The 27,228-nt window shown below is 46.4% G+C and overlaps 1 pseudogene; it reads right to left on the bottom strand.

The window, feature by feature from the left end:
• Positions 1-1,541: 1,541 nt before the first annotated feature.
• The window catches only part of LOC136517992 (uncharacterized), a 65,319-nt pseudogene continuing 39,632 nt past the window's right edge, over positions 1,542-27,228 (bottom strand).

The following is a 27,228-nucleotide window of genomic DNA, read 5'->3' as shown; positions in this document are numbered from 1 at the left end:
CAGAGTTGAGGACCCAACCCGGGGTGAAGGCACCGGCTATGATGAATAACTCGCTAGGGAGCCGTCTAGGGCGGCCTACTATGACGACGAGGCGGTTGACTCCGGCCACCATAGAGCCTTGATCACACTTAACGCACTCCTGTACCTAGCGTGCCAGCTGTCGCGGGTTGGTTGCCATGGCAAGCATTGTTATTCATCGGGTGTCACTGAGTGTGCGTCTCCGGTGACTCAGGTGGACTCAAGAACACAAGAAAAGACACTACGATGAATCCTAGTTCATGTTATCGTAGCCCTATGTCTAGCAGCAGTTGTTCTTTGTATTCGAGAGCACCCAAATCGAGGGGTTACAACGAAGAAGAAAGAGACTTGGCAGGGGATCGCTCAGTGCTATCCTAGGCTCGTCGGTGGTGAGGTTGGTTTCCCGATGAGGGAGAAGAACACTTCTCTCTCCCCCTGATTGTCGTGGGGAGGAATGCTCGGTTGTTCCTCTCTACTTGCTCTGCCTCTCCGCTGAGCTTCGACTAAGATCTCACGCAGGGGCATAACAGCCTCCCGTTGCATACTAAGATCTCATGCAGGGGCATGGACATTGACACATGATGCCTAGTCTGTTGGCGTCTTGATGAAGATGGAGGGCATTGCTTTCTAAAATGTAAAATGGTGAAAAAATGTTGGATAGCTTTGTCCATAAAACATATCCGCGTTGATCTTTTGGAGTCAACTTCAGCAAAGGATATGGTGCTGAAAATCCTATCTTTACAGCAAGAAGCAAAGATGAAAGTAATGTGACTCTTTTTTTATGGTGGGAGGCACACAATAAGGCAAATGCTAGCAAACAGTTGTGGTCGACAGCGGAGGTTGTACATAGAGCCATGCCCATAAACCCTTCTTGCTCTATGCAGTGGCGAGAGAGAGGTGTAAAACACATGATAGAAAAGGTACGCTGGTGTCCGCCAAACTCTAAATATGTGAAAATTAGCTTTGATGGTTCTTTTATCTAGGACAGAAAGAGTGGAGCCTAGGGTTTTGTTGTGAGGGATCATGAAGGATCCGTGATTCTAGCAGGCGCATAAAATTTGGATAATGTTCATGATGCTCTATGTGCAGAAGCGCATGCATGCTTGATAGCTATCACCGCGGCAGCTGATCAAGGATGATGCAAATTCAGCTTGAATCGGATTCTATGGTTTTGGTAAAGGCCCTCAAATCTCCTGACTATGATCTTTCCGCTAGAGGTACTCTGTTTAGAGAAGCTAAATTTCTTCTAGACACCCAGTTCATTTCTTTTGATGTAAATTATGTTACACGTTCTTGTAATGTCTGTGCACATGAGTTGGCTCGCTGTGGTCTGTTATGGGACCCGGATCAATCCTATGTTTGAATTAATCCCCTCCCAGAGTTTGTAATTTCTTTGGCGGTTCGTCACCTTCACGATCCACCTGAGACGTAATAAAGTTGCGAGTCTTTGCTTTCAAAAAAAAAATATTAAAGAGCACCCCTCTATATTAAAAGTCCATGAACGGATCATGATTCAACATTAGTCTTGGGGCCTCGTGCTGATCTGTCCCTAAGAATCTGATGAGAAGGAAATCTGCAGTATGCTTGATTCTTGTCTTGGTAGCATACTGCATGTTAAGAAAGTAGGAATACCAAAACTGCGTCAGGGGCTTCAAAGCCTCCATCTGTGGTTGATGAATGGGCGTTGCAACACGGACTACAAATGTAAGCATAACTAATCCTTCTGGTGTATTCTCATTCATCTGGCAAACTCTGCATAAGAAATCAGGACAATAATAAGATAAAATAGTGTCTGATTTTTTTAATAGACCTTGTCCAAGATAAACAATAGAGCAGGCTCCGTAGGAGAAATAAGCAGAAATATGGCCAGAAACGAATAAATCATGGCTCATAGTTGGTAATTTATTTCTATGCTCTTAATTACGGATGAAAACGGTACGGATATTTTCCGACCGTATTCGAAACCGAATCCGTTTAGAGGGGTCGAGATCTGTCTGTATCCGAGTCCGGATATCCAACATCCGATACCGTATCCGTATCCGAATACTCAAATCGCATATTTATGATGTCGATATCCAATCGTATCCTATCCGACATAGTTGACACTATCCGTATTTGAATCCGAATCCGGACAGAAATATGAAAACAAATGTAATATCGGTGATATCCAATCAATTTGTTCAGCTGCATTTCATCATAAAGATAGTTTAACCCCACGTATAATCGTATAATTCAAGAGTGTATATGCAACGGATAGGTTCGTGAGACCAAAAAACATATTTGAAAAATAGGTGGTGCCACATGTTGTCACTTTACTAGTTGCACATTAGAGAAAATTCCAATGTGCTTACTTCAGTCGAATACAAATAAGTAGTCACTCCGTTCCAAATTATTGGTCATTTTGGCTCTTCTAGAAACATAATTTTTACTATATATGTCTAGACATAGCATATACCTTAGGTGCATAGTAAAAGCTAAAAAAACAAAAACAACCTATAATTTAGGATGGAGGGAGTATTTAGGTGAAGAGTTCCCATTCAGTGTGATCTCTACAATGTAACACAAGTTTTCATGGTGCAGGATAAGCCACGTGTATGGAAACTGTTAGATGTACTCCCTACATCCCATATTATAAGACGTTTTTACTTTTCTAGATACATACCTTTTGTTATGCACTTAAATATACCCTATGTCTAGATATATAATAAAAGCAATGTATTTCGAAAAGCCAAAACATGATAACATGGTAACAGAGCTCTAATGATAGGATTCCATCCTCACTTGGCTGCTGCCGTCGCCGCCGGATGGCAAGCTTTCCCCGGCGAGCAACTCCACTTTTTTCCCTCCCCTCTTTTTTTCCCGCCTCCACAGGTCGCACAACCCCATTCGTGGCTGCCGCATACGCTGGCCATGCAAGCCCTGAACGGTAGCCACATCTGCACTCTGGGCCGTTGGTAGCTCCACAAAAAGAGAGAAGAGAGACAAGACGGTTGTGCCTTAGTGCCATTCATGTTCCTTGATGCCCGATTATTTTCAGTGACACCAATTAAGGAGAGTTTGTTTTTTCACACGGAGATCCATATGGGTGGGTAGCAGCTATGGGCTTATCTCACTGGTGAGGCGAAAATGTCTGCTATGTCCGATTCTCTACACACCACCCACGTATCCCCCCAATGTTGAGGATGCCATCAAGACTATCCGATTGGAGGTGGATTATGATGGAGGCCTATCAGTCTGATCTTGTTGTCTATGACACTTGGCTGTGTGAGAAAGCCTGTGCTAAGGCCATCTTGCTTGCGAGCATTGCAATTGATCTCTCAATGTCTCTCAAGGGTCTTGCCTCCACGTATCTGCTTCGTGGTAGTTATGAGGTCCGTAACGAGGCTATGTATCTTATATAGAGTTGCTTCGTCAGCTAGACTTCTAGCTTAACCGTGGAGGGACTTCCATCGTCAGATTGCCTGGACAGCTTGGGAGCTGAATTCTGTGGTTCCAACACTTGCATGTTGCAAGTGTTGTGATTGTCACCGGAGTCTGTTGTGACTGTCACCGGAGTCAAAGAGACTCTCCGTCTTCATGTGTTCCTCTCTCGGCTTTGTCCTGAGTTCAAGACTGTTCAGTTGCCGAGGCAATGCCTGAGCTATAGGCTGAGGAGATGTGTCTTTGCACTGGTGGTGTGAGTCAGGCTCAGCAACAGGACAGTAGCCCTACATGCTAGCTGCTACGACCTCACAAGTGTCTTTGTTGCTCGCCTCCCTCGCTGCCTCAGCCCTAGCTGGTGGCGGACTTCTTCTATTCTTTGTGGCCATTGTGGCCGGCAAGGCCACGAGGAGCCGATTTTTCACAAGAACATGGCTGCAAGGGCCACAACCGATGTTCCTCTCTAAGCTTGAGTGGTTATTCTACTCCTCAAACCTCTCAATCAGTGCCTACTACCGAGCAAAAGGTCCTCCTTGTTTTGTCGCCTTACTACCTTGATTGCCAGTATGGATTGTTGCTGCTCGAGGAAAGAAAAAAAGGAGAGGGAGAGAAGAGTGTGGGTGAAAGAGGTAGACAAAATCTCAAACGTACATTTTGGTCCAATGGTTAAAGGACAAGGCCTTGGGGATGAGATATTGGGAGACTGCAAAAGCATCCCCTCGATAATACTGGATATTGTATTGCAGTAGCCCCATTACCACTTTATTGGGGAATCATATGGGAGGACTGCTGGAGATGCTCTTAGGGCGTGTTTGGTTTGCGTGGGCCAGGCATGCTTTCCGGGGTGAGAAGCAAACAGCCCCTTTTAGTCACTAGTATAGGGTGGTATCTGTACTTTGTACATGATTATATCCAGCCCTTCACATAGCAATAGATCTAAGCTGCATTTCTAACAGAAACTACTTACCAGACCAAGAGCCTCTGCAGCTGTTTTTACGTTACCAGCAGTACAAGCGCTCCTGTATAGATATAGAAGGTGAACCCTCTCGGCAACATGCAAATTCTTTTCTAGTCCAGCAGCCACCATTTCCATCTCTGCCTGTACGAAACAATAAAATGCAATTATGCTTGTAAGGATAACAATGCAGTAACAAAACCGAACAGTGCATACAGGATGTTGGATTTCTTCAGACAAATAAATAATCATCTTGCATACAAGTGACAAATATATGCTCTCAGCTATGTACCAGGGAAACTATTTAACAGAGGCACGACAAAAATATCAATCAAACTGGCACAAAAAATCCAAGCTTTATATGAGGCATCATCTGCTGCTTCAGGCCTCCAGGTCTAAACATGCTATGTCCTAGCTCAGGCGCACAGGACATAAGCAACTTACTTGGACTTGCTTCCTAGTTTTAATAAGCCTTTAACTAACAAAGAATTAATATTGTCTAGTTATACTCCTACACAGGTCCAGATGCACAATTTTGAACCCACACAGTTCAACCAGCACATCAAGACACAGAGTACACAAAGGGGTGAAAATAGAATGAATGCAGAACAAATGTAATGCCAAAGACAAGCTTTCAAGCTTAAAACGAAACGACATACAGAATTGTCCTCTGGAGGAAATATGTAATGAATTCTACAAATCTTCACAAGTTCATCCAGTGCTTCTGGCCGTTTTCCTTGAATCTCTAAAGCCTAGGGACGAAAAAAACATGGAATCAACATTGTAAGAACATGGAATCCCTGCAGCTATGTATAGGTAAATCCATACCCAGCATTGCAAGAAGCATGTCCGTGTACGAGTAGCAATTGATGCACATACAAGAGTGGCAGCACAAAACTTGTCTAATCCAATATTGCTAGCAAGACCGGCGAGAAACTCCCTTGGATCCTCACCATTAAGTTTTGCTGCACCGATGTCTTTTGCTGCTCTTTATTAAGCACAAAATATCAACGAGTCCAGATCAAGCATAAAATAAGAACAGTATGTACAAAGAAATACGTAAAATTAAAAAAAAACTGTCTGGCAGCAGAAATTTACAAATAGCTGATGAACGGAGTAACTGAAGCCAAAACAAATTCTTTGAACAAAAGCAATAAACACCTGCTGCAATCATCTAAAACAAAGTTCACTGCTGCTCTGTAGAAAGAATCACGAGCATTTTCAGTATCAAAGCAGACCTTTACCCCCGATATCTTGCATAATTGCCTAAGCTGCATATCAAAGCTTGATTACACAATGCTGACAAGCACATGGAACAAATTGCAGCATCATCATCAACAACAACAACAAAGCCTTTAAGTCCCAAACAAATTGGGGTATGCTAGAGTTGAAATCCAACAGAAGCAATTAAGGTTCAGGCACATGAATAGCTGTTTTCCAATCACTCCTATCTAAGGCTAAGTCTTTGGGTATATTCCATCCTTTCAAGTCTCCTTTTATTGTCTCTACCCCAGTCAACTTCGGTCTTCCTCTGCCTCTCTTCACGTTACTATCCTGGCTTAGGATTCCACTACGCACCGGTGCATCTGGAGGTCTCCATTGGACATGTCCAAACTATCTCAACCGGTGTTCGATAAGCTTTTCTTCAATTGGTGCTACCCCTAATCTATCACGTATATTATTGTTCCGAACTCAATCTCATCTTGTATAACCGCAAATCCAACGCAACATACGCATTTCCGCGACACTTATCTGTTGAACATGTTGTCTTTTCGTAGGCCAACATTCTGCACTATACAACATAGCAGGTCTAATCGCCGTCCTATAAAACTTGTCTTTTAGCTTCTGTGGTACACTTTTATCACATAGGACACCAGATGCTTGGCGCCACTTCATCCACCCTGCTTTGATTCTATGGCTAACATCTTCATCAATATCCCCGTCTCACTGTAGCATTGACCTTAAATATCGAAAGGTATCCTTTCTAAGCACTACTTGATCTTCCAAACTAATATCTTTCTCCTCCCGAGTAGTAGTGCCGAAGTCACATCTCATATACTCAGTTTTAGTTCTACTGAGTCTAAAACCTTTAGACTCCAAAGTCTCCCGCCATAACTCCAGTTTCTGATTCATTCCTGTCCGACTTTCAACAACTAGCACTACATCGTCCGCGAAAAGCATACACCAAGGGATGTCCCCTTGTATGTCCCTTGTGACCTCATCCATTACTAAGGCAAACAGATAAGGGCTCAAAGCCGGCCTTTGATGTAGTACTATCATAATCGGAAAGTCATCTGTGTCTCCATCACTTGTTCGAATACTAGTCACAACATTGTTGTATATGTCCTTAATGAGCCCGACGTACTTCGTTGGTACTTTATGTTTGTCCAAAGCCCACCATATAACATTCCTTGGTATTTTATCATAAGTCTTCTCCAAGTCAATATAAACCATGTGTAGGTCCTTCTTCTTCTCCCTATACTGCTCCATAACTTGTCTTATTAAGAAAATGGCTTCCATGGTTGACCTTCCGGGCATGAAACCAAATTGGTTCATAGAGACCTGCGTTATTGCTCTCAAGCGATGCTCGATAACTCTCTCCCATAGCTTCATAGTATGGCTCATCAACTTAATTCCCCGGTAATTAGTATAACTTTAAAGATCCCCTTTATTATTGTAGATCGGTACCAATATACTTCTCCTCCACTCGTCAGGCATCTTGTTCGATCGAAAACTATGGTTAAACAGCTTGGTTAGCCATACTATAGCTATGTCCCCAAGACATCTCCACACCTCGATTGGGATACCATCCGGTCCCATCGCCTTACCTCCTTTCATCCCTTTCAACTCCTTTCTGACCTCAGATTCTTGGATTCTCCGTACAAAGCGCCAGCATCAATCCAAAATAAATTCAGGTATACCAAAGATTGTGAAACTTATACGTTTAATTTATTTACCCAAATAAATCATACGTCTGCTCAGAACTATGGCTAAGCATAACATTACCATCTGCAATTGTTAGGTTCATTGTGTAATAAAAGGAACAAACAACTTCTTCTAAAGCTTGTATGGTCATATAAAGGGGGACAAAGTAACTTCATTTAGGTTCGCAGTTTAATGCTACTTGCTTGGTAGCTTCTTCCCTCATAAGTGTTTCGCCTCAATGTCCAGATGGAGATTGGAGAAAGATGAAACTGACACCACCATGATAATGATACACCACGGACAGGCGGGCAAGAAGCTCACCAAAACTCAGAACACATTTCTCCCCAGTCCCAATCAGTTTGCAGCTCTGCGTCCACTCACCTTTACCAACTGCCGTGGGCATTAAGAGATCGACCATGACCTTTGCCCTTCATTATCAATCACAGACAGGCAGGCAAGCGGCTTCATCAACTATCTCATTCCCATCATATCCGGTTCTCCTTCACCATGGAAAGGTTTTCACCTGTTGGCTGACAGCCACAGCACCACCTGATTGGATGGTCTCATGGTCATCACTCATCAAACTTTGTTGTGGCTCTAACCTCCCAAGACAACACCGATGGTCACCATTGCCTGCACACCAATCATGTCTTCTCATCATTTTTTCCTCAGAATGGTTCCTCACCACTTTTTATCACATTCACATCAGTGCCATGAAATTAACAACCTCCTCTGCCAAAGCGTCCTCACAGCCACTGTTGAGAAGAATTATTCCTCACCTGTTTTGATCACATTCACATCAGTGTCGTGAAATACACGGCCTCCTCTTCAAGACGTCCTGGCAACCACTGTTGAGAAGAGCATCAGAGATATGCCAAGCCATCGACAAGCGTATATGATGGTCTGCAGTTTCAAGGTCATATTGGGTTACTTCAGAAGATCAGACATTCAGAGGTTTCCTGCCATTACCTTCTATGTATTGATAAATTTTCTGACTTTAGAACTGCCACATCAGCAGGTCTTACTTTGCAGGTACTTTCTTATTTCTGATACATTCATTTACTAACTGCTGACTTAGTTTACCTTCTCAAGCACAACTACGCTTTAATACTTATCTACTACATTCGAAATATGTATACATGTACTTATTTCCCAGTTTGGTGGTAGGTAATGAAGTTCCTCGCTGCCTAATATCATTGAAAATATGATTCGAAAGATATGGTTAAGGATTTGACACTATGATCAAGCAACAAAACTGATTGAGTCTCCAGGTCTTCTTTTTTGCTTTTCCTCTACTTCAATGTCATCCTCACAACTATACAAATATAAATTCAGATATCATACAGGGTGCAGGCGGCGAAACGAGCGCGTCCCCCTGCGGTCGAGGCTGCAGCCGACCCTATGGCCGGAGAAGATCACACTACCGAGCAGTGTATGACACCCCCATACAACCGTACCTCTGAGCAACTCGATGAACATTCTATTGAAGAGACTGTTACTTTTTCCTGGAGACCAGCGGAAGAAGTGCTACCCATGGAACTGAGTTCTCATGATGAGGCGCCTGTCCAGCAATCAGGTGAAGCAGGCATTCTCGTCTACTCAAGGCGTCCAAGAAAGAAGCATACCGAGACAGTTGTAGAATTGGGGCCTACGGAGGATTTCATCCACCGGATCTCCAGGCCCTTGCCAACTCTCTCCACCCCAGCTATTCCGAAGCATCGTTGCCAACCCACTGTTTCAACTCTCCCTCCAAGGCGAAGTAGGCGGATAGCCAAGCTGCCGCCAGAAACCAACCCACAAGCAGCCGGGACAGTACGTCGACAACTAGGCTTTGCGGAGAACCATAGCTGTCACTCAGAAGCCTCCAAAGAAAAATGCGCTCGCTTCTTCGACAAACCTCTCTCAAAGAGCCATGTGACTGCCCTTGCTAAGCTCTTGGGCAAAGAGGTGCCGCCGGATGTGCTCGGCGTCCCCGTGGAAGACATGGCTGTGAAATTCTTTGAATCTGTGGTCGCATTTCTTTTCCAATGGATTCCCCAAATTTTTTGGTGTGGAATGTTCGAGGTCTTAATAAACGGGCTCGACGAGACAATATTCGCAAGGTCGTTGATTCTTGACGCCCAGCAGTTGTATGCTTGCAGGAATCTAAGCTTGCCCACATATCTCTCTGGGATGTCATGTCCATTCTTGGTCGAGACTTTTAAAAGTTTGTTTTCCTCCCTGCACAAGGAACTCGTGGTGGCATCCTTATTGCGTGGCGCGATGGAGTGTTTGAGGCTGATGTATGGCACGTACAGCGGCATTCGGTGTCAGTCAAATTTAAGTCCGGCGATGAGCATGTTTGGTGGTTCACCAGGGTTTATGGACCACATCAAGATGCTGAGAAGATTGCTTTCCTAGATGAAATCAGGGAAGTGAGGGCTAACTGTGGAGGGCCATGGATGATGGCCGGTGATTTTAACATGATTTACTCGGCCGAGGATAAAAACAATGAAAATTTAAACAGAGCGATGATGGGTCGATTTCGCCGGCTGGTGAATGATCTAGAGCTGAAGGAAATTCCACTGATGGGCAGACCCTATACCTGGTCCAACGAAAGAGATGCCCCTACCCTGGTTAAATTGGACCGTGTCCTTTGCACGGCAGACTGGGAAGCATTGTATCCAGAGTGCATTTTGCAGAGTGAAGCTACCGACTCTTACTCGGTCTTAAGGAAGGAATTCAAGGCAAAAAGAGATTTCACTTTGAGAGTTTCTGGACGCTTGAGGGCTTCCTAGAAGCTGTAGAGCAATCTTGGTCCGCGCCGGTTACAACCAGCTGTCCTCTTGACCATATCTCAATTAAGCTCAAAAGGCTTGCGCGTGCTCTTCAATCTTGGAGTCAGAAAAAAGTTGGTAATATCTGTGCACAGCTTGGAACAGCCCGTGAAATCTTACATCGACTAGAAATCGCAAGAGACAGCTGGTTATTGACAAGAGAAGAGGATTGGTTGCAGTGTGAATCCAAGCGACACTGTCTTGTCTTGGCATCACTTGAGCATAAATCTGAGAAGATGAATAATCACTCCATCAGTGGAGAGGTATATATAGACACTCATATGGGCCAATAGTAGATGGGCCTTCACTTAGCACCCCCCTTTAAACTCAAGGCGGAAGTGGAGGATCTAAAGCATTGAGTTTGAAAAAGGCAGTTCAGTTGCCACAAACCAAAAGAGCAAAGCTTTGGCCAGCGCTGGTGCTTGTGCTGTGTGTGTGCGCTTGAGCTCAACCCCTTCTTCTACCTCTAGCCATAGTGAGTGTTGTTTACCTGTGCAGGGAGGCGAGGGACCAACAGGTCCGGAGTAGGGGGTATAATTGTACGAGATAGTTTTTTTTCTCTTAATACAATGATACGCAACTCTCTTGCGTATTCGAGAAAAAAAAGATATCATACAGAACGACTATTCTAGAATGCTATTTTATTTTTGGTGTTTTAACCATTGTGGCTACATTCTACAACTGCAAGGTTCCAATTTCACACCAGACAACAAAGGCAGTGTTCGGTTAAACGGGATTATTTGCTATTCATGCTGAAAACACTGTTCATATTGGAATGTTGTAAGAGAAAAATACTGCTCCGGCTGAAAAAAAAAAACAGAACAAGCCGGCTGACGAGCGAGCCGAACACTATCAAATTATAAGCAAATGAAAGGCACCGATGAGCTCACAGCAATTGCTGCATGGAAGACTCTAATAAAAATAGTATATTCCCTTCCATGACTTCACTATTTCTCACTAAATCCTCCTGAAGTCCCACAGCAACGCATGGTGTATCATCTAATCATTAAAATAATTAAATAATATATTTTCTTCCGTCATTTTACTATTTCTCACTACATTATAAAAATATATATTTCCTTTCAAAATTTTACTATTTCTCACAACATCAAACCTCTAAAATCCCACAGCAATGCGCAGGGTATCATCTATCTAGTTACTAAATAGAGAAAGCAAATAGCTATGCTATCAGCAAACTGCATGCTCAAGACAAGCATCGAGCCATCGATGCCGCAGATTGTCTATCCGCAATGACGCTATTGGGCATGCTGATCACCACATGGTGACCCTCTTCCACGAGTTTGACAATGTTACTACCGGCATCCAATATGCTAGGCGCCGGCGTGGCTAAGTGGTGCCCAGATCAATAGATGGCGCCTAGATTAGATGAGCTAATAGCCCAGTTATCCTTATGCTTTATTATTTGTTATTTTCCCCAATAGGATATTTATTTCTTAAAATAGGATTGCTTAGAGGGGATATATATATATATCTTGTAAACATTATTGTGGAAATTAAGCAAAGCAACAATATTGGTTGCACGGCTTCCCTGAAAACCTAGCCGCCACCCCTCTCTGTTGCCGGCGCTGTGGATCACCATGGTGCCAACTCGCTGCCGCCGCTTCCTAGGACCTCGCCCTCCTCTCTTTCATCCCTACAATCTACGCAGCAACTCCGACAGGACTCCTAGTCCTATCAATCTAGTATCAGAGATGTCGGGTCCTCCTCCCACCACCACCACCCTACCACCGCCTGCCACCACCTCTGCACCGCCAGCCACCATGCCGGCACCGCCCATCTCCTCGGCGCCGACTACACCTTCCTCGTCGACTCCTGACCCCCTAGTCAAGGCGGTCGCCAATCTTGCTCGCTCCATCGCTGACATCTATTCCCACCTTGCCAGCGTGGAGACACAGAGGCAGCCGCCCCCATCAGCCACAGCCTTCCTGCCGCCGGTTTTCCCTTATGGGATGCCGGGGTACGGCACGACGGCACTACAGTTCCAGGGCATGCAGGCAACCGTGCCGGCTTCATCCAGGCGACAGCCCTGGTTCCGCTCCATTAGATGCGGTGGCCGCCGGCCCCCTCGCCGATCCCATCCTATGTCATGGCACCAACAACCAGGCTAGTGTTCACCACGGCGCCGCCCTTCACTGCCGCAACGATCGCGTCAGCAGCCACCACCAGCGCCACGCCTTGGCTCGGTGGGCTGAGCCACCAGTACCAACACACTAATGGCACCTTCTATGGGGGCTCGGACGGGACCCTTCTCTATGGTGGCAGTTCGCCGTACCTGTTTGGTGCCGGCCTGATCGGCGCGTCGCCATACCTAGGCTGAGTTCCAGAGCAGGCCATCCACGTAGCCAGCCCGGGCATGGCTCCTCCGCGCTTCTACAAGCTTGAGTTCACGACATATGACGACACCGAGGATCCCCTAAACTGGCTCAACTATTATGGACAGTTCTTCCATGGACAGTGCACCCTGGCTTCGAACAGTGTCTGGCTCATGTCTTATCAATTGACCGGCGCGGCCCAGACCTGGTACTATGCCCTAGAACAAGACGAAGGCATGCCCATCTAGGATCGCTTCAAGGAGCTCTGCAACCTTCGTTTTGGGCCAGTGGTTCATGTCACCCACCTGTCCGAGCCTTCCCGGCTGTCGTTCCTGTCGATAGTCCAGGACAACTCTGACTGCTTCAATGCGGTGTTGTGCCATGCCCGCAACCTGTCCGCCCCTGAGAAGGTGGAACTCTTTGTGGGAGACTTACCGGAGCACATCAAGGTTGACATGGAGCTGCGCAAGCCTCAAGATCTCCAGACGGCCATGCATCTGGCGTGGGCCTTTGAGCGCCACGCCATAGCCATGACGCCGGCCCCTGCCTAGTGTGGGGCATGACTGCCACAGCGCCTAGGCCTACCAGTGCCTCCCCGGTCGGCTATAGCAGTACCAGCGAGCACGGGTGCCCCCCTGGCGTTGCCTGCTCCCCCACCAGTGGCCGACCAATCAGCTCTGGCTCGTCCCTTCCATCAGAAGATGCCAGCTGAGTAGCTGGAGCGTCGTCGCTAGGGGCTCTGTTACAACTATGACGAGCCCTATGTCCACAGCCATCAGTGCCAGCGTCTCTTCCACTTGGAGTCGGCCGATTTCCTTGATGACGACGTCCCAGCTGAGGTGGCCGCCGTGACTACTTTCTAGGAGGAGGCTGCTGCTCCTGAGGCTACGCAAGATGCAGCAGCCCAGCCGACAATCTACCTCTCCGCCATCGCCGGCATTCAGATGGAGAACGCCATGCACCTACATGTCTTCATCCACGACCACCGCCTTGTGGTGCTTCTTGACTCTGGCTCCACGCATAACTTCATCGACGCCGACCACATGCGCTGCCTATGCCTGTCCATAGTGCCACATCCCACCATGAGGGTCTTGGCGGCCAACGGGGACAGAGTGCCTTGTGAAGGGGTCGCCCATGATGTGGCGCTGGCCATCGGCACAAAAGAGTTCTCCATCAGTTGCTTCGGCATCAACCTTGGTGGTTTTGATGTCATCCTCGGTGTCAACTTCCTCCGCACGCTCAGCCCTATCCCCTAGGACTTCGAGGACTTGTGCATGGCCTTCACGCGGGGCTCTTGGCGCATCTTGTGGAAGGGCCTCGGCTCCCCCCATGATGACATTCGGGAGCCGATGGCCCGTGAGGTGGCTGCAGCACCTGACTAGCCCTTAATGGACTGCCTCCTCCGCTAGTTCAATGACATCTTCATGGAGCTTTGTGGTCTGCCTCCAATGCGCCCCTATGACCACTGTATCCACCTGCTGCCCGGCACCATGCCCATCGCCATTTGGCCGTACCGCTACCCGCAGCTTTAGAAGGATGAGTTGGAGCGGCAGTGTGATGCCATGCTCACTTAGGGCATCATTCGGCCTAGCACATCAGCGTTCTCCACACCCATCCTCTTGGAGTGGAAGGCCAATAATACTTGGTGCTTTTGCATCGACTACCGCATGCTCAACAACAAGACATCCAAGGACAAGTTCCCCATCCCAGTGGTCGATGAGCTCCTCGACTAGCTCCATGGCGCCCGCTTCTTCACCAAGCTCGACCTCCGCTCGGGCCATCACCAGGTGCGCATGTACCCAGAGGACATAAAAAAGAAAACATTTCACACACATCATGGCCACTTTGAGTTCCTGGTGATGCCTTTTGGCCTCACCAACGCACTGGCCACCTTTTAGGTCCTGATGAATGACGTCGTTCGACCGTTCCTGCATAGGTTCATCCTTGTGTTTTCGATGACATACTAATCTACAGCTCATCATGGGACAAACATTTTGCAGCACATCCACCTCATCCTCGACGCACTCTGGGCGCACTACCTCCACCTCAAGCGCTCGAAGTGCTCCTTCGGGGTGCCTTCGGTCGCTTACCTTGGCCACATCATCTCCACCAATGGTGTTACCATGGACAGTGACAAGGTGGACGCTGTCGCATCGTGGCCTACACCGTGCTCAACACACGGCCTACGTGGCTTCCTTGGCCTCATGGGATACTACCGCAAGTTCATCCGCGACTTTAGCACAATCGCAGCGCCTCTCACCCGACACTTGCATAAAGACACCTTCTCCTAGTCTGAGGAGGCTGAGGTGGCTTTTCAGGCACTCAAGCGTGCCTTGTCAACAAGGCTGGTCCCCCAAATGCTTGTCTTCGACAAGCTATTTACTGTTGACTGTGATGCCTCCAGTGCCGGTTTTGGGGCTGTTCTCCATCAAGATGGGGGACCGCTCGCCTTCTATAGCCACCCATTCGCCGCTCGTCACCTAAAGCTCACGGCCTACGAGCGGGAATTGATCGGTATTGTGCAAGTTGTGCGTCATTGGTGCCCATATCTCTGGGGCGTCGCTTCCATGTCCGCACCGACCACTTCACCTTGAAGTTCTTGCTTGATTAGCGCCTCTCCACCATGCCTCAACATTAGTGGATCAGCAAGCTCTTTGACTTTGACTTCACTATGGAATACTGCCCAGGGCGGTTGAACATGGTGGCTGATGCTCTATCCTGCTATGACTTCAACACCGTTGCAACCGATGCCGGGGTGCATGCCATCTCAAGGCCCTCGTTTCGCTTCATCGATGACATTCGAGCGGCCACGACCACCGCTGATGATGCCTGTCGTCTCGTGCAGTAGCTTCAGGATAGCGAGCTCGGTGAGCCATGGCACCTTACTAAAGGGGTCCCGCATACATGTGTTGGCCCATGATGACTTGCTCCACCAGGTCATCATGCTGGCGCATGCCGCTGGACATGAGGGCATCCAAAAAATGCTACATCGGCTACAAAGCGACTTCTTCATCCTGGGTGACAGCTCTTTGGTCCAAGACTTCGTGCGTACATGCAGCATGTGCTAGAGGAACAAGGCGCAAGCTCTACTACCAGCGGGTCTATTGTAGCCCCTCGACATGCCGTCCTAGGTTTAGGCTAACATTTTGATGGATTTTGTGGAGGGCCTGCCCAAGGTCAAAGGCAAATCTATCATCCTCACGGTGGTCGATCGCTTCTCCATGTATGCGCATTTCATCGCCCTCAGCCACCCAGACAATGCTGCGTCTATCGTAGGTCCCTTCTTCAATGGTATCATGCGTCTCCACGGGTTTCCCTCCTCCATTGTTAGTGATAGGGAACCGGTGTTCACAGGCCATGTGTGGCATGATCTATTCAAGATGGCGGGTGTCACATTGCGCAAGAGCACAGCCTTTCACCCTAGACGGTCGGCCAGTCCGAGGTCATCAACAAGGTGCTGGCTATGCATCTTCGCTGCATCACAGGGGATCGGCCTCATGCATGGGTTGAGTGGTTGCCTTGGGTGGAGTACTGCTACAACACATCCTTCCACTCTGCCCTACGCGCCACTCCATTTGAGGTGGTCTACAGTCAGCCCCCACCGCCTCTACTACCGTATACAGCAGGGACAACCCATAACGACCAGGTGGATGTGCTCCTTCATGACTGTGATGCCTTCCTCATTGAGGTTCGTGAGCATCTCCTCTAGGCGCAGCAGCTGTCCAAGAAGTACTATGAGGCCTCTCACCACGACGTGGAGTTTGCTGTGGGCGACTGGGTGTGGTTGCATCTCCTCCACCGCACCGCACAGTTCCTGGAGCCCCAAGCCAAAGGTAAGCTTGGCCCTCGCTACACTAGGCCATTCCAGGTGCTTGAACGCATTGGACAGGTTGCCTATCGTCTTCAGCTGCCCGAGGGTGCGCCTGCATGATGTCTTCCATGTGGGATGTTGAAGCCACACAACAGAGACCTTCTAGCCGCTCCAGCAGCCCTGTCTTCAACGCTGGATGGTCGTCTCCTTCCGGTGCCTGATCGTGCTCAGCTTTGTTGGGTGCTTGGCAGGTCCTCATCAAGTGGCATGGTTTGCCAGAAGATGAAGCTACTTGGGAGCCACTCCAAGAGTTCAAGGATCTCTACCCCAACTTCTAGCTCGTCTCGAGGACAAGTTGTTTGTCGAGGGAGGGAGAGATGTTATGACCGACATCCAATTTGCCAGGCGTCGTCGTGGCTAAGTGGCACCCAGATCAATAGATGGCGCCTAGATTAGATGGGCTAATAGACCAGTTATCCTTATGCTTTATTATTTGCTATTTCCCCAATAGGATATTTATTTCTTAAAATAGGATTGCTTAGAGGGGATACATATATATCTTATAAACATTATTGTGGAAATTAAGTAAAGCAACAATATTGGTTGCTTGGCTTCCCTGAAGCCCTAGCCGCCACCCCTTGTCACCAGCGCTGTGGATCACCATGGAGCCAACTCACCGCCGCCGCTTCCCCGGACCTCGCCCTCCTCTCTTCCATCCCTACAATCTATGTAGCAACTCTGATAGGACTCCTATTCCTATTAGACAATCTCTTTGATGAACCACATGGGCCTACTACCTCATCACCATTTGCATCACTGGATCCGTGGTCACAAATCGAATGGTAGTGTGATGAGATGTTGTCTACACATGATCCGACCAAGCTCGTCTCCGTTCTCCTTCCTAGCTCTTCTCGCCATGAAGCAGGATGGTGCCAAGCGATTCTATGTGGACTACCGCATGCTCAACATAAAGGCAAGTTATACATTCTAGTGTGGAGGAACTCCTAACAGGCTGGAGGTGTGAAGTTCTTCACCAAACTCAAGATGTGTTTCAACTATCATGTAGTGCTCATGCACCCAGACAACGTGGAGAAGACCATGTTCCACACATACTAGGGCCTCTTAGTTCATGGTCATGCCTTTTGTCCCAACAAATGCACCCATGACATTCCAGGCATTAACGAATGACAAGAGCAGGGGCAACAAGAACATTGTTAAGGGAAAAAGAAGCATCGGCTATGGGAAGAGTGAAGGTTCCATGACTGATGATGGGAATGGATTGGCCATTGCCCATAATTATATACAGAGAAGAGGGAGGCGAGTGAGTAAAAAGACCTGCCGAGTAGGACTTGTTGGAAGTAGCACCCAAGTGGTGGCACCTAGAAAGGAAATACCACTATCCCTAGGAAATACCCAAGTGCACCATTCCTAGCTTTGTTCCTGTCCCACTCGTCTTCTCATTCTCTATTCAAGGCTGCCAGCAATGTTCAAGAAGGCGCTAGGCGGTCTCTAGCCGGTGACCCACTGCTGCAAGCCTAGGTGAGCCTATGCGTTTGCAAGGCGTTTTCTAGGCGTTAGTATATACACATATATATGTTTCAAAAAGAAAAAGAAAACAAGAGATAAGTGGACTTCACTAAGGAGAAAGACCTATAAACCAGTAAAAGGCCCAAAGCCCAAGTCCCCCACGCATCGGCTTATCCCTTCCTCCTCTGCTCGGTCTGCCGCATGGCCACCGCACACGTATACGCATACAGCCGCTGTCGCCGGTTCCTCTCCCACATCTCTCTCTTTCTCTTCGTCTCCTCTGGTCGGTGCGCCGCCCACACACGCACGCCGTTCCTCGCCCCCACCGGTGACTTCCATCCACCGTTCACCGATCCTCCTCCCCCACCGATGACCTCTGCTCATGGCGTGGCTTCTTCCCTCATGTAGTGCGGCTCTGGATTTGGGTGGATGTCGCCTATCCCTCCGCCTACCCCTTAGGCAAGGCGGCACCCCTCCACCCAACGCGTAAGCACGCCTGGGCGAGCACCTAGGAGTGCCTTTTTGAACATTGGCTGCCAGCAATAGTCGGGCATAGGGCTATGGGATAGGCCAAATCCTTTGGTGGTCATGATCGCTCTGAGGCAGTTGGCACAATCGCGGTAGTTGGCACTCGCCCACTTGAGGCCCACTGAGCATAACAGAATGGCTGCCTAAGCCCAGAGCGCAATGGACCACCTAGACCAATCAAGTGAGGGAGGAGGTTTTTGGTAGCAAAGTTGCTCGAGCCTGGTAGGTGGGTGGCGATGACGTGAAGGCTTGGGCCAAGGGCATGGGCGCTCGTGCCACTCATGCTAGGCTAGGAGCACGGGGCTTCGTGCTCAGTGTTAGCCTAAAGTTGATCTCTATGAGCTTCGAAGCGTTGATGGATAGCAATGTTGACCAAAAGCTTATGGCAACTACAACACATTGAGTGCAGAGGAAGAAGACAACAGGTGCGAGTACAAACTAAGAAGGCTCACCTCCGCCACCGCCCTTGAGCCGTATCAGCCTTATCGCCACAACCGGGCTCCAGCAAACTGGCACAGCATCACCAGTCCTAGGTGACCGCTGAAGTTAATGACAGTTGGGCCCCGTAGGATAGCAGTCACAAAAGAACCGGTACAAAAGCTATGCGGCCAAACATCTAGTTTTTCATCCCTGAGCTTTTTCAGCAAGCCACTTGTTTGGGCAGCCAACAAAAAGCTGACTTAAAAAGCCTGAGCTGTTCCAAAAGGGACCTATGTATTTCAGCACCTAGCATCATCCGGTTTCTTCTGGATGCTAGGAATATGATTTAAATTAATTTGTTTAATATATCATGTGATTATGAAAGGATGCCCAAATAAGGTTAGCATACATAAATTTGGTATTTTCACCAATATTACCAAATAAGGCTTACCATCATACATGAAGAAATTTGGTCATATGTGGTTACATACTACCTCAGGAGTAATTTGGTCTTTTCATATGTGTTGGTACGAAAATTCGTCTCGTGCCGGGCACACGAGCAAGCCAGAAGGGACTGCTCGATGGAGCTATAGATCCGTCTGGCTTCAACGCAGGGGTGGTCGATCCTACGTACTCCTTCCGAGACGTGCCAGTCAATTTGACCCTGCAATTGACAAGGAGAGAAAGTTTATCAGTAATTTAAAGCGGAACATGCCGGTGTTGGTAGACAGTTCCGAATGTGCGGCTCTGAGAGCCGATGTGGAAGGAGATCGACTAAATAGCTAATTCCAGCATACTCATAAGAATAAATCAATTAAAGCTCATGGAATTATGGAAGAAAAAATCAGTTATCATTCAGGATGAATATCAGTTATTTAGATAAATATTAGTCAATGATAATAGGATGTCAACACTAATCAGTTTATGCTAAGCCAATGACTGCAAGTAACCTGAATCTCCTTTTATATAAAAGAAACAGCTCATCATCATTTAACCATTTAATAGAGATAAATATAATGAACATATTAGATCTCATCTATCGCTATGACTAGTGGGCATGAGGCAGAATCATGCAGGCCGTAGAAACAACAATAGATTTGACGATCCCTAACTTATTACTAATATTAGTGGGGCATGAGGCAGAATCATGCAGGCCGTAACACAATAATAAGATCATGGGGCTAACATATCTTTCAATCTACCCTTACTTCAACTAGTCTCATGGCGTGAGCTGTATATGTGAAAACACTCGATATCGGCTAAAACAGCCGATTCAGGCATAGCGCACAATTAAGGCCATGCCCTATCAGAAATAAATCTACCAAATAACGGTCCCCGCTCCTACGGTGTTAACAGTGGGGTAGTGAGGCAGAATCACATAGGCCATGATAACGGGCCATGGAACAGGTTTTCGTTAGCCGATAGATCTATTCAAGACCAGCATGCCTTAACCGCACACTATGCACGATCAAGATTGACATAAAATAGCCGAATAAAACATAACTCATCGTTTAAGGTGCAGATTAGATCAGTTTAGATTAATAAACGATGGGTTAAACAGGATATAAGGCCGATCTAGATCAATCCCAATCGGGCAAAGTGATATTGCTGTAATTAAATAAATAATGAAAGCAATAAGCAATATCGGTAACTTAATGAATCTATCCGAAGGACGTCACCCTTAGATAGAGCCGATAACTTGACCTTAATCTAGTTCGAGCAGTGGAGGTCGACCGGATCGATGCAGTCCGTACTTGAACTAGACAAGAGTCGATAACTAGCTTATACCAGAGTCGTAGTGGAGGTCGACCGGATCGATGCAGCCAGTACGAACAGAAGTATAAGCCATGACGGTACTTACAGACAAGTCAGAGGTCGGCTGGACCGATGCAGCCCTGCTCGCTAAAGAACTCGTCGAGACATACTCTACTCCTACTCCTAAGGGGTGGCCGGAGCCAAAAAAGTAAGTAACTTGTATTTGATTGATTGATTGTTCTTTACAATAGCCGGGGTCTAATATTTATACCTGGAACCTACGCATGAATCCTGCTTAAGCACGACTCATTATAACTTTTGGCCTAAAAGAAAATATTTCTAATTTAAGATAACTTGGACCCTAATCTTTCTCTTTTTGTATAGTCCAACATGTTTTTTCCTGGCGCCGATTGTAGCTATTATAGTTATCTACTGGCGCCATCTGAAGAGAGCCGATTCCAGTGTTGAATTCGAATCAGCTGATACCGACCTTTATGCAATCGATTCCTTGATGACATGATCTTAGGAGCTTTGAAGTTCCTGCAATCTTTCTTCCAAATTCTGGTGTAAACACATGCCCCCTAATTTTGGTATAAAAGTAATTTTATTTCAAAATTATCACATCTGTACTCCCGATAGGTCCTGCTAGTCACGGGTAGAGAATCTTGATCTGGGGTCTACTGTTTGTCACCGTCTATGTCAGCTTATGAGCCCATGCTTCAAAACTTTTACGAGAGCATCATTGCTTCACGGGTGCTTGGATCCATCTTTCCAGGCCTGACTATAAAATGTCTATCCTGACTCTGGCGAGAGCAATTCAACAATTCAGCTATGTTTCTCTTCTATCTGCTTCCTTGAGTGCCTCTGACTCGCCGGACCCTCCATGGTCTATCTTTTTGCCATGAAGATCTTGAGTGGTTAGAAGAATTCTTGTGCATAGGGTGATTGTGTCGCTCATCTTAGCGCCTTGTCGAGCAAGAGGATCAGCTACTGTGGTTAGAAGAATTCTTGTGATATCACCTAGTCTTCTCTCCATGCTCGCTAGAGCTGTTCTAGTGTTTGCAAGGGCTAAAATGTGTGGACACCTTCCCTTGTTTGCTCCATCAAATGCCCATCGGGAGAGCCACAGGCTTCTTTCCCATCAGTTTCCCAGTCACCGAGAAATCAGCTGGGCATCTGTTAGGCAGGCGGCCTTTTCCCCTTCTCTGGCATAATTTTATCAACTGGGCCGATGTGACTTGGTTCATGATGACCTTCGGCCTTGTGGGGATCTAGACTCCCTTCAATCCAAAGAAGCTTGGTGGGTTGATTGCTGGTCAATGTAAACCTTTCGTATCCATCCCACGATATTTTGTAATTATGGGAAGCAATAAGTCTGAATCTATTATCTCTTCGTTATCCATCCCCTGAATTTCTGGAGTGTCGATCCATTTCCGTATCTGACTTCAATTCCATACCCCGGCGAAATCTATCTTCTCACCTTCCTGGGCTATATATACGGGCCACGGCTGTGGATCGAAAAACATCCTGCTTCGTCTCAAACCTTTCGTGTCTTTAGTGCGGTTTCTACTTTCCCATAGGTTTGAGATCATGGAGAACAGCAAGAGGTCTACTGAGGAGGCCCTCAATGGAGCTACGTCATCACGCCTAGCGCCTTCATCACTAGGAGGGTGCAACTCATGATGCTCTCACTGCCTCGGAGCATAGGGCCTGACTCCATTCAGCCTTCGAGGTTCTCTTCATCAATAGCTCACCACCAGCTCCCCTGCTATCCGAGGAGGCGGGTCGACAATGATTACTTGCTCGCCTCCATCGATAGGCATGGCCAGAATCTCATCGACTTATCTCTCCCTCGTAGAATCGGCTCTAGCCTAGGGTCCGATGCCTGATCGCTCTCCCGAGGCCGATTCGGTGGAGGATAGGTTGGCCAAGGCCGACGCCAGAATCGCTGGGTGAGATATCTATCATAACTTTTGTTTCCTCTCAATTTTATCTTCAAGATTCTGATCATCTCCCCTTTGAATCTTTTTAGATTTGTCCGCTCAGCTAGAAAGCCTCCGATTGGCTGCGGAGTATGCAGCGGGATTCGTCAACACCAGAGGCGCCATCCTGGTGGTTCGCCTGCACGACATCCTGAACCATGTTAGGGAGGTCGCCTTGCATGGCGTTCGTCATGGTGCTGCCATGGCGTTGGCTGCAGCGCAAGCCCATTCTGGCCACAAACTATGACTTCTTCCCCACGGGTTTCCAGCCGCGGCACACCCTGGGGATCATGAGCGCCTGGTTGAGGATTTCTTTGGTGCCGCCAACTCCGTAGCCCTTATTTCCTAGGCCGATGATATAGTAACCAAAGTGTTTTTTGGCCTGTAGTTTGTAATAGGTGATATTTAGCAAACAATTTCTCCATCTAGAGTGATTTTTTCTTTTTGCTTTGTACTTCATATTCCATGCATCAATCTGTCCATGTTTGCTTTGCTCCTTTAGGCGATACACATCGTACCGGCTTCTACCCCTTTGGGTTTTATTTTTGCACTAGAGGTGATACCATTCTGGTATCGGCTATTAGGGCCGACGACCGAACAAATCGGTTATCAAGTATTAATCCAAACGCTAGGGTAATATTTCTTTAGATATTTCCCATTGATTGCTCTGCCAAATTCTTCCTCTCCTCTTAGTGTTTCCAAAATATAAGCATTATCAGGCGCACAACGTTTGATCCGATAGGGTCCTTCCCAATTAGGTGACCATTTGCCGAACTTGCTGTCCTTTGACCCGATCGACAATTTCACTTTCTAGACCAAGTCTCCTTCAGAAAATTGCTTACTCTTGACCTTTTTATTGTAATATTTTACAACCCTCAGTTTATTGGCTTCGATATTTTCAAGAGCACGTAGCCGAAAGCAACTCAAGTCCTCTAAGTCATCTATCATAAGATTCTTGTAGACTTCGACTGACAAATCATTTTGCAATGTAACACGCCTCGATCTAGTCTGAACTTCCCAAGGAAGGACTGCATTATGGCCATACACAAGTTCATAAGGCGACTGTTTTAATCGATCCATGATAGGCCATCCTATATGCCCATAGTGCCTCATTAAGCGTTGAATGCCACTTCCTTGGCTGTTCCTCAATCTTTTTCTTGATCAGCTTAATCATAATCTGATTGGATGCCTCTGCCTGGCCATTAGCCTGAGCATAGTAAGGAGAAGAATTTAGTAGCTTGATTCCCATACTGGCAGCAAAATCTCTGAACTCTTCTGATGTGAACATTGTCCCTTGATCGGTAGTTATAGTTTGAGGAATCCCAAAACGATACACAATATGCTCCTTGACAAAATCAACCATGTTCTTTGAGGTTACCATCTTCAAAGGAATTGCCTCAACCCATTTAGTGAAGTAATCTGTTGCTACCAATATGAACTTATGTCCTTTGCTTGAGGGCGGAAAAATCTAGCCAATTAAATCAATTCCCCAACCTCGAAACGGCCATGGTTTGATTATTGGATTCATGGCTGATGCAGGTGATTTCTGGACATTACCAAAACATTGACAGTCCTGGCACCCCTTGTAATATTCAAAACAGTCTTCCAATATTGTTGGCCAGAAATATCCAGTTCTGCGAATAATCCATTTCATCTTATAAGCCGATTGATGAGCTCCACATATCCCTTCATGCACCTCACCCATCAACACCTTAGCTTCCTCTTGATTTAAGCATTTGAGCAACACCCCATCGACTGTTTTATAATATAGCTGATCATCTAGTAAAACATACTTAGTCGATTTATACCTTAGCTTTCTGTAACTTTCCGTGTTGGATTCCTAAGGTAGTCGGCTATTTCAATTCTCCAATCATTACTCAAGGTTTCACTACTCAAGACTTCTTGAAACACTCGATAACCTGAAGCGCTTTGAGCTAAATGATTAGCCTCTTGATTCTGTGCCCTCAGAATATGTTGAAAAGAGACATGAGGAAACTCTTTGAGCAACCTTTGACACTCATCATAATATCCCCTCAGAGTATCTTCTTTGCACTCATATAGGCCGATCAACTGATTAATAATTAAATGTGAATCTCCAAATACTTCAATTGCTTCGGCCTTTACTTCATGAAGAAGTTGAAGCCCCTTAAGAATAGCTTCATATTCTGCTTGGTTGTTGGTAATCATTGGTTCAGTCAGAAAAGCAAACTCAAAACTTGCCCCCTGAGGTGAAATAATAACAATACCAATGCCACCACCTTGCTTGCATGATGATCCATCAAAGAATAACGTCCAAGGTACCGGCTCTACATAATCAATGCTTGGTTTATGATGCTGGGTGACGAAATCAGGCCATTACTTGCCCTTTGACTGCTTTAGCCGATTCGTACCTCAAGTCAAACTCCGATAACATCGAGAATCCACTTTCCCACTCTCCCATTTCAGTATTGGCATTGATAACATGTGCTTGATCACATCAGCCTTGGAAACAACCGTACACTCGGCCGATAATAAGTAGTGTCGCAACTTAGTGCAAGAGAAATATAAGCACAAGCATAACTTTTCGGTGGGAGAATATCTCTGTTTCTAGATCCAGGAGTCTTCTACTCAGATAGAAAACAACCCGCTCTTTTCCTTCGAACTCTTGCATCAAGGCCGATCCAATTGTTTTGTCATCAGCCGATATGTACAACTTAAAAGGCTTACCTTGCTGAGGAGGGACCAGCACAGGTGGACATTTCATATATTCCTTTATCTCCTCAAACGCCTTTTGTTGCACGTCACCCCATTTAAATTCTTGATCATTTTTCAACCTCAACAAGGGAGAAAACGACAGAACTCTCTCCGACAAATTCGAAATGAATCTCCTGATAAAATTAATTTTACCAAGCAAAGATTGTAACTCTAGTTTTACTAGTCGGGGTACTGCTTCGTTGATTGCTTTCATGCTTTTCTGACCGACTTCGATTCCTCTCTCGTGGACCATAAAACCCAAGAATTGTCCAGCTGATACTCCAAAGGCACACTTATTAGGATTCATCTTTAGACCATGCTTTCTTGTGCATTCCAGAGTCTCCCGCAAATCAGCTAGATGCTCTTTGTACCCCTTGGATTTTATCATCACATCATCAATGTAGATTTCAACAATCCTGCCGATCAACTTATGAAAAATATAATTCATTGCCCTTTGATAAGTTGCACTAGCATTCTTCAGACCAAAGGTCATCACAACCCACTCAAATAAGCCGATTGCGCTAGGGCACCTAAAAGCGGTCTTTGCTATGTCTTCCTCAGCCATGAAAATTTGGTTATATCCTGCATTGCCGTCCATGAAGCTAATAACCTTGTGCCCGGCTGCTGCGTCCACCAACATATCAGCTATTGACATCGGATAACCATCCATGGGTGTGGCCTTGTTTAGATCTCTGAAATCGATGCAAACTCTTAACTTCCCATTCTTCTTATACACAGGGACAACATTCGATATCCACTCTGCATATCGGCACATGGTCGGATAAACTTTGCTTCCAGTAACCTTTAGTCTCCTTCTTGATATCATCAAGTACGTTTGGGTTGAATCTCCTTGGAGCTTGTTTAAACGGCCGATATCCAGGTTTGATTGGCAATTGATGCTCAACAATCGATCGATCCAGACCTAGGCATCTCATAATACTCCCAAGCAAAACAATCTTTAAATTCCTTTAATAAACCTACTAACTCTTGCTTATACTCAGGATCCAACTTGGCACCTTACATACATCGGCCTAGGCCTATCTCCAGAACCAATATCCACCTCTTCTAATTCATCGGCCGACTGTGAAGCCATGTCCTAGTTTGCCATCTGTACCATCTATTGGATTATCCATTAAAACAAATTTCTAAAGCCGACTGCTTGGATCGGCTATTGGCTTCATTATTGACTCTAATGAAGCCTCCCTTCCATAACTTGCTAGAAAAGCATTCAAAGTCTGCTAGCTCCCAAAAGACTAGATCGGCTGTTGCGATACTCATAGACTCATCAGTGTGAACCAGCTCGACATCATCTCCATGCCATTGAATCAAACACTGATGCATGGTTGATGGCACACAACAGTTTGCATGAATCCAATCATGACCAAGGTAGTAAACTGTATGACCCTTTTCCATCGAATGACGAAGAATGTGGTGAGCAGAGTCTTACTCTCGATTGTCAGTTCGACGTTCATTGCCCCCCAGGTCTTAGACGCATTACCTCCAAAGTCCTTAAGCATCATGTTGGTTTCAATCAAATCTTCTGGTCCCTTGCTAAGTTTACAAAAAGTGGTGTAAGGCATGAGATTGATAGAAGCACCTCCGTCCACCAACATCTTGTTCATCGGCTTCCCATCAATAAAACCTTTTACATATAAAGCCTTTAAGTGCCGATGCTTGACTGGTTTATCAAATATTGCCTGCTGTATAACTATCAACTTGGCAACTATCTCCTCATACTTCGATTCATCAAAATATGAGTAAACGTCTTGATCTGCTGGAGCTCTAAACTTTGATGGCAACAGAAAAGCCATTTGAAAATTAGCCGATGGTTGCCTTCTATCGGCTATTTGCTTAGCATGCCATACTTGAGGTTTACCGGATGCCTGAGCCTGTTCCAACTCTCTATTCCTTAGGCATTGCACTCTTCTCTTCTGGCTTCTTGTTAAACCTCCTGGACACCATTGGCCTTCCTACCAAACACATTCTTCTTCATTACTTTCATAAT

The sequence above is a fragment of the Miscanthus floridulus genome, chromosome 17 (genome assembly GCF_019320115.1).
Source record: "Miscanthus floridulus cultivar M001 chromosome 17, ASM1932011v1, whole genome shotgun sequence".
Lineage (NCBI taxonomy): Eukaryota > Viridiplantae > Streptophyta > Magnoliopsida > Poales > Poaceae > Miscanthus > Miscanthus floridulus.
Note: the sequence above shows the minus strand (reverse complement) of the source record. Positions and strands in the feature narration are given on the sequence as shown.